The 14,493-nt window shown below is 38.9% G+C and overlaps 1 non-coding gene across 1 annotated transcript; it reads right to left on the reverse strand.

Annotated features, from left to right (window-relative positions):
• Window positions 1-4,838: 4,838 nt before the first annotated feature.
• On the reverse strand, window positions 4,839-4,953 carry LOC134320956 (U5 spliceosomal RNA). Its single transcript, XR_010013764.1, has one exon. It is a non-coding gene; the product is annotated as a U5 spliceosomal RNA (small nuclear RNA).
• Between the last annotated feature and the right edge of the window lie 9,540 nt (window positions 4,954-14,493).

Here is a 14,493-nt window from a genome sequence, read left to right on the forward strand (position 1 = left end):
TTCTATACTGGTTTAAAAATAGGAGACATTAAATACTACTGTTTGTTGATGAAGTCTGGGAAATTTCAAAACTTCATTACCCGAGTTAGTTGCTTTATGCTTCGACAAGCGTAAGAGTTTGCTTAGTTTATAAAGAAATAAACAACCTGTACATAGATGCCCATGTGTGTAGAGAAGCACACTTTTCCATTGACTATGGAATTCCTAAAGGTACAAAATGTACTCAATACGTAAATACCAGAGGTGGAAAGAATACTGAAATAGTGTACTCAAGTAAAAGTACTATTACTTTTAATGAATTTTTACTTAAATACCGAGTAAAATTACTAGTCTAAAAATCTACTCAGGTAAAAATTAACTCATTTAAAATGTACCTGTGTAATGCAAATGGTGGATATAATAGGGTTAGTAGTTGTTTTTAATTAATATATAATAGAAAAAAACATGTTGATACGGCATTTAAAATATTTAGGGGTGTGTAATGTGTCATTTTAGTACAGACCATCCCATAAAACTTTTTCAAACTGTATAACCACTGAAGTTGTTCCGCATTAATTGTGGATTCTAAAGACCAGCCTTCTTTTCATCAACAACAAATACCAAACAACAGTCATACTGCAAATCTCATAACTCAAAACAAGTCACGGTTACAAGTGTTGTGACTTTCACTAAATGACCCAAAGAAAACCTTCAAGATGTAAGACAAAACTTTGTCATTCTTTGACATCAGACTATGTTGTCAAATAACGAAACATCAAACTCCAAACATGTTAAACTTTTAAAATCACCCTTCCCTATTCTATACCTAGATTACAGCTCCTTTATTTTAGCACCAGTTTATTTTCCATCGCAGAATTCACTGCAGCAGTTTCCCAGACGAGATTTTTAAGCAGATTTTTTTTACTCAGTAACGGATGTTATTTAAAATGTACACAAAAAAACTACTCAATTACAGTGACACGAGTAAATGTAGTTCATTACCTTCCACCTCTGGTAAATACATACATCAAACATTGTCAGTGATAGCTCAGTGGTTAAGGTACTGGACTAGTAAACAGAAGGTTGCCGGTTTAAGCCCTGCCACCAACACCCTTAACTCTCAATTGCTCATTGTGTAAGTCACTTTGGATAAAAGTGTCTGCTAAATGCTGAAAATGTAAATGTTTTAAGCCAGAGAAGAAGTGCAGTGAAAGGAATAAATTTAGTTTTATTATTGAAGTATTTTCCTGTACTGTATTTTACAAAAAGCCATAGTGTAATGAGAGTATCAGAATCAGAATCAGAATCACTTTATTTCGCCAGGTATGTTACACATACGAGGAATTTGCTTTGGTGATACACACAATAATACACACAATAGTCCACATAGTAGTACAAACAATACACATAATAGTACAGATAATTACACATGTATGACATGTAACATAGAACATATTTAACAGACCCGACTGCACACGGACTGTTAACCAGTATTTACCAACATTTGCCCAAGAGAACAACTTTGGTTAAAAAGTGTTACAGCTCTGGGGAAAAAGCTGTTAGCGTGTCTGGATGTGTTTGTTTTTATTGTCCTGAGTCTTCTGCCAGATGGAAGAGTCTGAAAAAGGTGATGTCCAGGATGAGAGGGGTCTGCTGTAATTTTGCCGGCACGCTTCAGCACTCTGCTGTTGTAAATGTCCTGAAGCGTTGGCAGACTACATCCAATGATCCTCTCCGCTGTCCTGATTACACGCTGGAGTTTGGCTAATTCATGTGATGTTGAGGAACCAAACCAGATGGTGATGGATGATGATGTAAGGATGGACTCTATTATTGCTGTGTAGAACTGGATCAGCAGACTCTGTGGCAGGTTGAATTTCTTCAGCTGTCTCAGGAAGAACATTCTCTGCTGAGCCCTATTGGCGATGGAGAGTGTTTTTTTTCCACTTTAGGTCCCTGGATAAGGTGGTGCCCAGGAACTTAAGTGACTCCACCACTAAGACAATAGAGACATTAATTGTGAGGGGAGGTAAGGAGGGGGGGTTGCGCCTGAAATCCACCACCATCTCTACAGTCTTTTGTGTGTTGATCACCAGGTGGTTGTCGCTGCACCAGGAGACCAACTGCTCGACTTCCTTTCTGTAGGCAGACTCGTCACCATCGGTTATGAGGCCCACCACAGTGGTGTCATCAGCAAACTTAAGGATCTTTACAGCTGGTTCCTTAGAAACACAGTCATTGGTATAAAGACTGAGGGGTGAAAGCACACAGCCTTGTGGTACACCAGTACTCAGGTTACGCTGGTCTGAAATGTGTTTTCCTAGCCGTACCTGCTGTTTCCTATTTGTCAGAAAGTCCATGATCCACCGGCAGATGGCATCCGGCACTGACAGCTGGGACAGTTTGACCTGCAGGAGCTCTGGCACTATGGTGTTAAAGGCCGAGCTGAAGTCCACAAACAGAACTCGAACGTAGGTTCCAGGACTGTCGAGATGCTGTAGCATGAAGTGCAGGGCCACATTGACTGCATCATCGACAGATCTATTTGCTCTGTATGCAAACTTCAGGGGATCCAGTAAAGGATTTGTGATGGTCTTCAGGTAGGCTAGGGTCAAGCGTTCGAAGACCTTCATGACTACAGATGTCAGGGCTACAGGTCTGTAATCATTCAGTCCAGAAATGTTCGTTTTTTTGGGGACTGGTATGATGGTAGATGTTTTGAAGCATGAAGGAACAGAGCAAAGTTCTAATGATCTGTTAAAAATGTGAGTGAAGGTGGGCGCCAGTTGATTGCTGCAGTGCTTAAGGGTGGATGGAGAGATTCCGTCTGGCCCAGGAGCTTTTCTCACCTTTTGTTTCTTAAAGAGTCTGTTAACGTCCCGCTCGTTGATGGTTAAAGGAGCCGGGGACAGAGGTGAGAGAGCCAGGGTGGAGGAGGTGGACGAAGAATTGGCTGAGAAAGGCTGAGAATTGTCCTTATTGTATTCGAATCTGCAGTAGAACTCGTTTAGGTCGTTGGTGAGTTGACGGTCATTCAGGAGAAGGGGGGTCTTTCGCACCTTGTAGTTAGTGATCTTTTCGATGCCTCTCCAGACTGAAGTTGGGTCGTTAGCAGCAATCTGGCTTTTCAGCTTTTCTGAATATTCCTTTTTTGCTGATCGGATACCTTTCTCCAGCTTGTATTTGGCCTCTTTGTAGAGAACTCTATCTCCACTCCTGAATGCTGACTCCTTTTCCCTTCGAAGCTGTCTGAGTTCAGCCGAGAACCATGCTTTATTGTTGCTGTATTTTACCCGTGTTGTAGTAGAAATACAGCTGTCCTCACAGAAACTGATGTATGATGCTACAGTGTCTGTATATTCATCCAAGCTGTCCGTCGCCTCCTCAAAGACAGACCAGTTTGTGGATTCAAAGCAGTCCTGTAGCATTTCAGTGTCTTCACTGGTCCACTTCTTCACTGTTGTAATGACAGGCTTGTTAGTTTTGAGTCTCTGCCTGTATGTGGGAATGAGGTGAACGAGATTGTGGTCGGAATGTCCGAGAGCCGCACGCGATAGGCATTTTTAATAGAGGTGTAGCAATGATCCAAAATGTTCCCTTCTCTTGTAGCACAGGTGACATGTTACTTGTATTTCGGCATTTCTTTTGTAAGATTTGCGCTGTTAAAGTCTCCCAGGATGATGAGCAGTGAGTCTGGGTTCTCCCGTTCTACTTTCATTATCTGATCGGCCAGCAGTTTCTGCGCATCTCTCGTGCGCGCATCCGGCGGAATGTAAACAGCGACCAGAATGAATGAAGAAAACTCTCTGGGAGAGTAGAACGGTCTACAGTTAATGAAAAGTGATTCTAGATGAGGAGTGCATGATTTTAACAGTACCGTTGCATCTTTACACCAAGGTTCATTGATGTAAAAGCACAGTCCTCCTCTTCTTGTTTTGCCGCTAAGCTCCGCGTCTCTGTCCACTCGGTGCAGCTGAAAGCCGGGAAGATGCAGCGCGCTATCTTCGTAAAGCACAGCGCAGATGTGTTTGAAAAATTCCTGTTAGTTTGGTTGAGCAGGAGTAGTTCTTCCAGTTTGTTGTGCAGAGATCGCAGATTGGAGAGAAAAAAGACGGTAACGGTGTTCGGACTCCACTTCGCCTCATCTTTACGAGCGCTCCGGCTCGTCTGCCTCTCCTCTGCTTTCTTGCCAGGTTGAGTAGAGCCAGCGCACCTGCTGTGAGGATTTCCAAAAACTCTGAAGGATTTTGAGAAAACTCCGAAATAAAAGTTGGTGAAACATTGTCTCTAAAGGTCAGTAACTGTTCTTTGCTCCAACTGACCGAGTTTGACGCACAATAAATTATATTAACAAACAAAAACCAACACAAAACATAGAGAGCTCTCACCGAGGCAGCCATCTGCGGCGCCATCCTACTACCTACTACCTACATATGAATTATGTTTTATTATTATATAATTGTTTCTGAATATTAAAGTTTGTTACATTAATAAAATTAATTTTTATTCGCCTAAAAACTGTAGTGAATTTTCACATGCACATGATTAACTAACACAAAATCATTTATTTGTCAAAGCATATTGTTGATACATTCACCTCATAAGTATTGACACACTGATCTTACATGAAAGTAAATAAGCTGCTTTCTAAGTAAAAAAAGTATCGTATCGGCGATACTGGCCCTGTATTTACTTAGTATCGGATCAAATTTTGCAGTATCGCACACCACTACCACATACTTCATTTGCGTACACTTTAAATTCACGGACCATAGATGTCTTAACGATAGTTGTGATAAATGTTTCATTGACCACCAATCTCGGAACACATTTACACCTTACTTTAAGCCAGTATAGAAACCCCCCCTCTCAGCAGGGCATCAACAATTTAGATAATATTCTTGATGTTCCTCTCCACGGAAATCTTTAGTAAAAGGCGAAAGATTTATACGAGATGAAGAGAAACTAGAATATATATTATGTAAGGTCGTGCCGAGACACCGCAGTAAATGCAAAATATTTCTATAAAACGGTAGGCTACAAATTACGCGCTTTTGCTTCTAAACAAAACAATGTTTACTTATTACAACCAACAGCGTTTTAGCATGAATTATCGATTTTTCAAAAAATAAATAAATAAATAAATAAAACAAACAAGAAATTATATAATATCCAGTGACTTTTTGCGATTACAGCATGCGGTGCATTGTGGGAAATCGACCGGCGGCAACACCCACCTCTTGCTGCCTCGCCTATACGATTGTGAGACTTTACGCAGGACGAGATCTGTGTGCGATCATTGTTTATCTTCATCTTTTATTAACTGTAAGAGGAACATTACCTAAAATAACATTAAATATGCAAAGCTGAACACATCCATTTTCCTTAACGAGTTTAGTAAACATCAACAGAGTGCAACAGAAACAGTTTGTTCACTTGCAGATTTTACACTACAGTCCTAACCACTCACAGTATTCACCAGACTGTATATTCTACTTTCTACATTTACATTTACATTTTCAGCATTTAGCAGACGCTCTTATCCAGAGCGACTTACAGAAGTGCTTCTATAGTGAACATTTCATTTCTCAAGTTTAGGAAAACAACAGTCAAAGAACACAAATCTGCTAAAACCTGTTAGAACCAAAGTTTTTTTTTTTTTTTTTTTTTTTTTTTTTTTTTAAATGGAAAAGAATGGAACAAAATGTTAGTAAATAAGTACAAGTCAGCCTAAGTGTTTAGTAAAAAGGTGGGTTTTTAATCGTTTTTTAAAGACAGCAAGAGACTCAGATGTTCGGACAGACAGAGGAAGTTCGTTCCACCATTTGGGCGCTAGAACAGAGAACAGCCTTGATGCTTGTCTTCCTTTAGTCCTGGATGGGGGCTCAAGTCGAGCGAGACTAGAGGCTCGGAGGTTGCGTGGTACAGAGCGGGGTTTGATAAGGCCACGAAGGTAGCTTGGGGCTGGTCCATTTTTGGCTTTGTAGGCGAGCGTCAGTGTTTTAAACTGAATGCGAGCAGCTACAGGAAGCCAGTGAAGAGAACGTAGCAGTGGGGTGATGTGGCAGTGTTTAGGTTGGTTAAAAACCAGACGGGCAGCTGCATTTTGAATGAGCTGTAAGGGTTTAATCGTGGACATGGGAGCTCCAGCCAGAAGGGAGTTGCAGTAGTCCAACCGTGAGATTACAAGTGATTGCACCAGAATCTGGGTAGCTTCCCTGGAGAGAAATGGACGAATCTTCCTGATGTTGTACAGGAGGAACCGGCATGATCTTGTCATGTTGGCTATATGAGGAGAGAATGTCAGCTGGTTATCAAGGACAACACCAAGACTTCTTACCTTATCAGATGGTCTGATCTGGGAGTCATCCAGAGAAATTACTAGGTCCTGGGTTGGAGACTGATCTCCAGGAATGAGCAACATCTCTGTCTTACTGGGATTAAGTTTCAGATGATGAGCTGACATCCATTGTGAGATATCTCGCAGACATGCTGAGATGCGAGCTGAGACTTGCGTGTCTGAAGGAGGAAATGACAGAATGAGCTGAGTGTCATCTGCATAGGAGTGGTAGGAGAAGCCATGGGAGGCTATGACCTTGCCCAGAGAGCGGGTGTAGATAGAGAAAAGAAGTGGGCCAAGTACAGAGCCCTGAGGAACACCGGTTGAGAGAGTGCATGGGGGAGATATGGATCCCCTCCATGACACTTGGTAGGAGCGCCCTTCCAGGTAGGAGGCCATCCATTGCCATGCTGAACCTGTTACTCCAAGGTTGGAGAGAGTGGTCCCTAAAACGTAGAAAATGTTTTATTTATTGAATTAGCACTATTTAAAAATACTTTTATCATTGGCAGATAATTCTATAATGTTTTGATGAAATATTTGTTGTCTGTTATCCAAAGGTGTTGTCATGTCTAACTAATAATTGCACCAGAAACATTCTGCACAAATTGAATGTTACATTTCTTTTTGGAAGCCAGATGATCAAAAAGCAGTTAGGACATAAGATTATTGTTAACACTGCAGCTGTACAGTTTTGGTTCGATTATTCACACCCCATGTGTTCATGTAACATTAGCTAGGAAAAAGGTCATAGTTTTGTTGGAACTTTGCTGCCATTTTGCTTGTTTGGGCAATTTATCTCAGTCCCTGTGTGTGTGTGTGTGTGTGTGTGTGTGTATGTGTTCATTTAAATTGCATTGATTCTCTTAGATTCAGCTGGCAGCCCCCCTACTTAATACATCTTCCCCCATGCCTGCCAGCTGCATGTTTTTGGGAGGTAAGAGTAAATCATAGTATATAAGAGGGTTATTTGACTTACCTTGCATAGCCTTCTTGACAGCTTTACGTGAAAACCTTATTCTGTTGTGCCTGACCATCCTAGATGTCACAATAATCCCCCATAAAAGTTTTGAGGTGAAGCTTTTGAGCCATGCCACATGACTGACTGATGATTATTTCTCGGTACCAGCCCTCAGGATACATAACGGCATTGGCAAATGGCATTGCTTAATGTTCGTTCACTCAACACAAAAAGTACTGTACTTAGTGAATTTATATCTGACAGTGAACTAGACTTTTTCTGTCCCACTGAAACTTGGCATAAACCCTTGGATTATTTCACGTTAAATCAGACCACGCCAATGGGATACTCGTATATTGATGAACCTCGTATGGAAGGGCGAGGTGGTGGTGTTGCTGCAGTCTATAGGGATGATATTAAAATAACCACTTTGTCTTTTCCTGCTGCTCTTTCTTTTGAACACCTGGCTTTCAAGTTGTCAGGGCCTACTCCTCTGGTCACTGCTGTGGTTTATCGTCCGCCAAAGCCAAACGCTTCCTTTCTCTCTGATTTTTCAGATTTTTTAACCCAGCTTAGTGCCCTCTCATCCTCTGTACTGCTTATGGGTGATTTTAACATCCATATTGATGACAACAACTGTAAATTTGCCAGGGAATTTTTGGAATTGTTACAGTGTTTTAATTTCACACAACATATAAATTTTCCAACTCATAAAAAAGGTCATACTCTTGACCTTGTCTGCTCTACTGGTGTCCTAGTTCATCAGCCGTCCAGCCATGACCTTACTGTCTCTGATCATTTGACAATCATCATGGACATTGAGGTCACTAAGCCCATCACTAGAGCTAAACGTAAAATATCCTTCAGGAATCTTCAATATATCTCTCCCTCTGCTTTCTCAGATTCTCTTGTTAAAAAGATGTCTGTCTGTCCTGTACTGTCTAGTAATTCATCTGACCTTGTCGATTACTATAATGACATACTCGCCTCATGTCTTGATGAGCTGGCTCCTTTGAGAACCAAATTTGTTTCATTTAGTCATTCTGCACCATGGTACACAATTGAGCTTCACCAAATGAAATCCCGTAAACGCCAGCTTGAAAGACTTTATAAGAAAACCGGTCTAACAGTACATTATCAGATTTATTCTGATTATCTTCAACATTACAAAGACGCTCTTACGGCAGCCCAATCCACTTACTATTCCGAACTCACACATGCTGGATCAACAAATCCTAAGACTCTCTTTTCCACAATAAATAAACTTCTCAAACCAGTTGACAATACTACCAATTCCTTTACAGTTGACAAGTGTAACTCTTACCTCTCATTTTTTCAAACAAAAGTTGAGAATATCCACAATTTTCTGACAGTTTCCCCTGTCATCTCTGTTTCTCCGCCTATCTCACCTCAATTTATTACCCAGCCTCTGTCTCAGTTCTCACCTGTGTCTCATTTGGACCTATCTGAGATCTTAACAGGGATGCGAAGCTCCACTTGTGTTTTGGATCCTGCTCCATCAAAACTTGTTAAGGGTTGTTTTCCAGTTATCTCATCACTTATCACAGAGATAATAAATTCCTCTCTTAGTTCTGGCTCAGTCCCTCAATCACTCAAATTGGCTGCTGTTACTCCCATACTTAAAAAACCTGGACTTGACTCTAACATTATGAGTAACTTTCGGCCCATTTCCAATCTTCCATTTCTGTCGAAAATACTGGAACGTGTTGTTGCCTCACAGCTCAAAGATCACCTAAATTCCAATAATCTATTTGAATCATTTCAGTCTGGTTTCCGCCCCCAGCACAGCTCTGAGTCAGCCCTCCTCAAAGTCACAAATGACCTTCTTCTTTCCTCAGACTCTGGACAAATTAATATTCTCATCCTCCTTGATCTTACTGCAGCTTTTGACACCATTAATCACTCCATTCTTCTGTCCCACCTTGAATCCTCTGTCAACATCACTGGTACTGCCCTTTTGTGGTTAAGGTCATATCTCGTAAACAGACAACAGTTTGTTAATATCAACAATTGTAGTTCTGCCATTGCTCCACTGTCCCAAGGCGTTCCCCAAGGCTCAGTGTTAGGTCCCCTTTTGTTTATTCTTTATATGCTCCCCCTTGGTGACATCATACGTCGGCATGGTTTACATTTCCACTGCTATGCTGATGATATTCAGCTTTACATCTCCTCCAAATCCATTAATACTGAACTTCACTCCACTCTGACAAATTGCATCACTGAAATGAAATTGTGGATGAAAGCTAATTTCCTCAAATTAAACTGTGAAAAATCTGATATGATCATCGTAGGTCCTACAACCCTGGCAAAAACCACAAAAAATTTTCAAATTACCATTGATAATGACACTTTGTCTCCGTCTTCTAACATCCGAAATGTTGGTGTAATTTTTGATAGCAACCTCTCTTTTGACCGCCATGTAAATCACATCACCAAAACTGCTTTCTTTCATCTAAAAAACATAGCACGTCTACGTCCATCACTCTCCTTTTCTGCCGCCGAAACCTTGATTCATGCTTTTATTACATCCAGAATTGATTATTGCAATAGCATCCTTTATGGTACATCTAACAAAATCCTAAAAAAACTTCAGTATATCCAGAATTCAGCTGCTCGCTTCCTTACTCATACTCGCTCCCGTGATCATATTACACCTGTTCTCCAAAAACTTCATTGGCTTCCCGTTGCTCAACGCATTCAATTCAAAATTCTTCTATTCACTCACAAAGCTCTCCATAATCAGGCCCCATCCTACCTCACCGACCTGCTCCATCAGCACATTCCCTCCCGTAGCCTTCGCTCTTCTGAGGCTAACCTACTGTCCATACCCTCTAGGACCAAGCACCGGACCTGGGGTGACAGGGCCTTTTCCATAGCTGCTCCATCTTTATGGAATGCTCTCCCCAAACACCTACGAGATTGTCCTGACCTGTCCAAATTCAAGTCACTTCTCAAAACTCATCTATTCAAAATGGCATTTAACTTGTAACAACACGAAATAAATGCTTTTATTTTTGCTATTCTTTTTAATAGTTTTTATACTTAGATCACGACAGAAATGTGAAGTCCTAGATCCTAAAACTTGTAAAGTTTTCAGTTTCCTGATTGCATGTGAATCTGTCCTGTTTCTGTCTAATTTTAAGAAATTGTTCTATATTTGTTGTTCTCTCTCATAATTTAGCTAATTTTTAATGAACTGTCTTATGCTGCTCTCTTTGTTTTTATCTTAATTATTCTTGATGTTGATGTACTATTTTTGATTTTGTACTATGATTTGTATGGTGTATGTACGTATTTGTTTTATTTGTCTTATGTAAAGCGTCTTTGAGTATCTTGAAAAGCGCTATATAAATAAAATGTATTATTATTATTATTATTATAACTCCAACTTGTCTTAATGAATGTTAAGTAACATTGTCACCAACATGTAATTGACTTAAAGGTTGTATGTTTGCTAGTTAAGTTATTTATTGTGTTGTCTTAAAAAAATCAACACACTAAACTTTCTTTTCTTGTTCCTCTTCTTTTTGTTCTTCGTCTTCTTTTCATTTTTCTTCTTATCATTATTATAGAGTGGCACTGTGGTGCAGAGTCCCTGGGACCTAGGTTTAAACACACCTTGTGTTCTGTATGAAGTTTGACATGTTCTCCTCAAATCTTTGTGGGTTTCCTCTGGATACTTCCGTTAAATACTCTTTCAGAAAACGTGCAGATGATGGACTACTTAAAATTAAAGTGTATGATGTACAGTTTGGTGGGTGTTCTTGCCTCCTGCCCTGTGTTTGTAGGTAGCACTGAACCCACCAAGACCGGTCTGTGGTGAATGAAGTTTTTTAATACATTGATTATTATTGTGAATATTATTATTATTATTAACAACAACAACAATAACCTTGACCAGATGATATGGTTAGTAGAAATGAATGAATTAATGAATGAAATGAAAATGAAATGAATGTTCAGGGTAACTAGGCCAATCTTTAACAAATAAACACACAACACTTTACTGTAATAAACACTGCATTTGACAGAATTTGCATTTCGCTGCACTTGCATATATTAAATATTTGTATATATTTAGTATTTTTGAATTGTTTAGATGTTTTTTATGTCATACAATTCACTTATTTATCCCCCACACACATACACTTACACCCCTCACTTACATACCTTCTATAAATGAATACATAAATATTACATACATTAATATTCTCTTGGCTTTCATATTTGTATCGTGTCATTTACCTATATGCTCATAACTCATAGAGAGCAATGATAGCTCAGTGGTTAGGGTACTGGACTAGTAATCAAAAGGTTGCCGGTTCAAGCCTCACCACCACCAAGTTGCCATTGTTGAAGTTGCCATTGTTGAAGTTGCCATTGTTGAAGTTGCCATTGTTGAAGTTGCCATTGTTGGGCCCCTGAGCAAAGCCCTTAACCCTCAATTGCTCAAAATTGTGTTCAGTCATAATTGTAAGTCGCTTTGGATAAAAGCGTCTGCTAAATGCCGAAAATGTAAATAGCTGAACTGTAAACTCCACTGTAAACATTAAACATCAGAAGAGGTGACTATGAACTATACTTAGTTAAACTGTAAACTGTAAGCTGACTAAAACTGTCAAAACTGCAGTTCAATAATATCATGTTTACAGTTGAACTGGATAAAAGTTAAAATAAAATAAAAATATAAATAAAAGTTATTTTGTAAATAACTTTTTAAGTGTAAATAACTTTTTAACTTTTATTTGCAAATTTTTCTTCTTTTTTTCTTTGTTTTAAGCTAGTAGAGTGTTTATTCTTTCTACATAAATGGGTGCTACTGTAGGAACTGCAATTTCCCTCTGGAATCAATAAAGTATTTCTAATTCTAATTCTAATTCCAGTCAATATTATTAAACACTGGAAAAGGTGGCCATGAACTTTATAATAACAGCAGAGTTCACAGTTGTACTCATGGTCAAACTGTAAAGGTGACAGTAGAACTATGAACTATTATGGTTTAACTGTAAACTTAACAGTTTGATTGTAAAACTTCACAGTACAGTTTTTCCTGGGATAACTCCCACACTCATGTTTATCTGGACAATCAGTAATTCTTATTGCTCAGCTACTTTACACTGTATCTGTTACAGGTGTACGCAAGGATGGACTGGCCATCGGGAGGGTCGGGAGTTTTCCCGGTGGGCCGCTGAGGGAGTGAAAAATAAATTCTGTTTTAAATATTCCTGAATAATAATCCTGAAGTGTGCATTGGCCCGCCACAGTATTCTCACTGCATATCCATTGGCCAATCACAGAAATGTCCCTCCCCAGGATAAACCGTAATCACAACCACTAGTTCAAAAAATACATAGTAAATGAGTGCGAGATGGAGAAAGGGTCGAAAAAGCGTAAAGGAAGTGCAGAAAAAGCTGCAAACAGATGCAGAAAAGTGCAGGAAACTGGACAACCTGTTTGGCAGTGAGGAACTACAGCATAGCCAAAGAGCTTCGTTAGTAACGCCGTTTAAGAAGAGACTGTGGGCCCATCTCAAATATCGCCTATGCCCTACTTAGGGTACTTCCTAACAGTACAAAACATTTCTTTTAACAGTCACTGAATGATTAATAAGTAGTTATCTAAGCTATTGTTAGATACCAGGGGCTTTAAACCAGCCGTTTTAAGGACTATTTTTTGTTTGTGAAAGTTCTATTATGTCATGTTCAACATAGTGCACTACATAGGGCGGTGGATATAATTTGAGATGGTACCATTAGTCTCTGCAAGTGAACACTATCTTGAAATTTTAGAGTGATTATGTGCATAGCGCACATGGTTAATTTCCCTTGTCAACATATAAAATATTTATTTCTTTGCCTCATCGGAGCAATGCACTAATTTGGAACAAACATGAATCACGTGTGAATAAAAGTGCGAAAAAAGCATATTTACCAGTGTTAAAGGTTTAATTTTATTTCTTGCGGTTTAATGAGACAGGATGGGGAAATCCAATAGAACCATTTAAGAAATTGTAAATTTTATGTGTGTGATAGATGGATAGAACTATTAATCCCAAAGGAAAGTGTTGGAAATATATATATATATATATTTGTTTGTAGTTATTTTTTTATTATTTTAATTTTTATTATAGTGAGTTATTAACATCTGTCTCGCGTGTGTGAAGCTTCACTAACTAAACTGCAAAAGCAACAAGGACTTTTTAAAAAGTTTAACACATTCAGAACTGAAGCAGTCAGGACCAGCTTTGTGATTTTAATAAGAATATCCAACAATAACAAAGGACTGAAAAATAAATGAGGTAATTAGACTCAAAACAAAATAGTGTAAAGTTTAAAAACCTGCACATTTTGTTCACATTTGTTTTTTTTGCATTTGTTTGTTTAAATAGTAAAATAATGTTGATGTTTTTACTCTGCCTACTTCTAATTGTCTGATTGTAACATCTAAACATTAACAACTTATTAGAACTGCACAATTTACTGCTTTTAATAAAGAGTGAGCAGTTGTAGCCTAGTGCTTAAGGTACTGGACTAGTAACCAGAAGGTCGCTTGTTCAAGCCCCACCACCGCGAGGTTGCTGCTGGCCCTTAACCCTCAATTGCTCAGACTGTATACTGTAACTTTATTGTAAGTCACTTTGGATCAAGGCGTCTGCTAAATGCTGAAAATGTAAATAAAAAGATAAAATTAATATTGAGCAGAATTAAGTTCACCTTATTGGTCCGGCCCTCCACAACAGTACCAGTTGCTTATGTGGCCCCTTCGAAAATTTAATTGCCCACCCCTGTATTCAAGTATTTACACATGCTATTTATTTCTTTGCTCATCGGAGCAATGCGCTAATTTGGAACAAACGTGAATCACGTGTGAATAAAAGTGCGAAAAAAGCATATTTACCAGTGTTAAAAGTTAAAATACATCCAATAGAATAAGAAAACTATACATCCAATAGTTAAGAAACTGTAAATTTTAAGAAATATTGTAGAATTTGTATTCTATATGTAAATATATACATATAGAAGGGTATGATATGTGTATATGTATGTGTATGAAGGGTATGATAAGGGTATGATATATAGGGGGTGATATGTGTGGCACGACTTGCTTGTAGTGGGCTGGTCAAGAAAAAAGTCCAGGGCTGGATTGTACGTATGTACTTACAGTACAAATACCTAACAAACCTAAAACAAAC

This window comes from Trichomycterus rosablanca, chromosome 9, assembly GCF_030014385.1.
Source record: "Trichomycterus rosablanca isolate fTriRos1 chromosome 9, fTriRos1.hap1, whole genome shotgun sequence".
Taxonomy (NCBI): domain Eukaryota; kingdom Metazoa; phylum Chordata; class Actinopteri; order Siluriformes; family Trichomycteridae; genus Trichomycterus; species Trichomycterus rosablanca.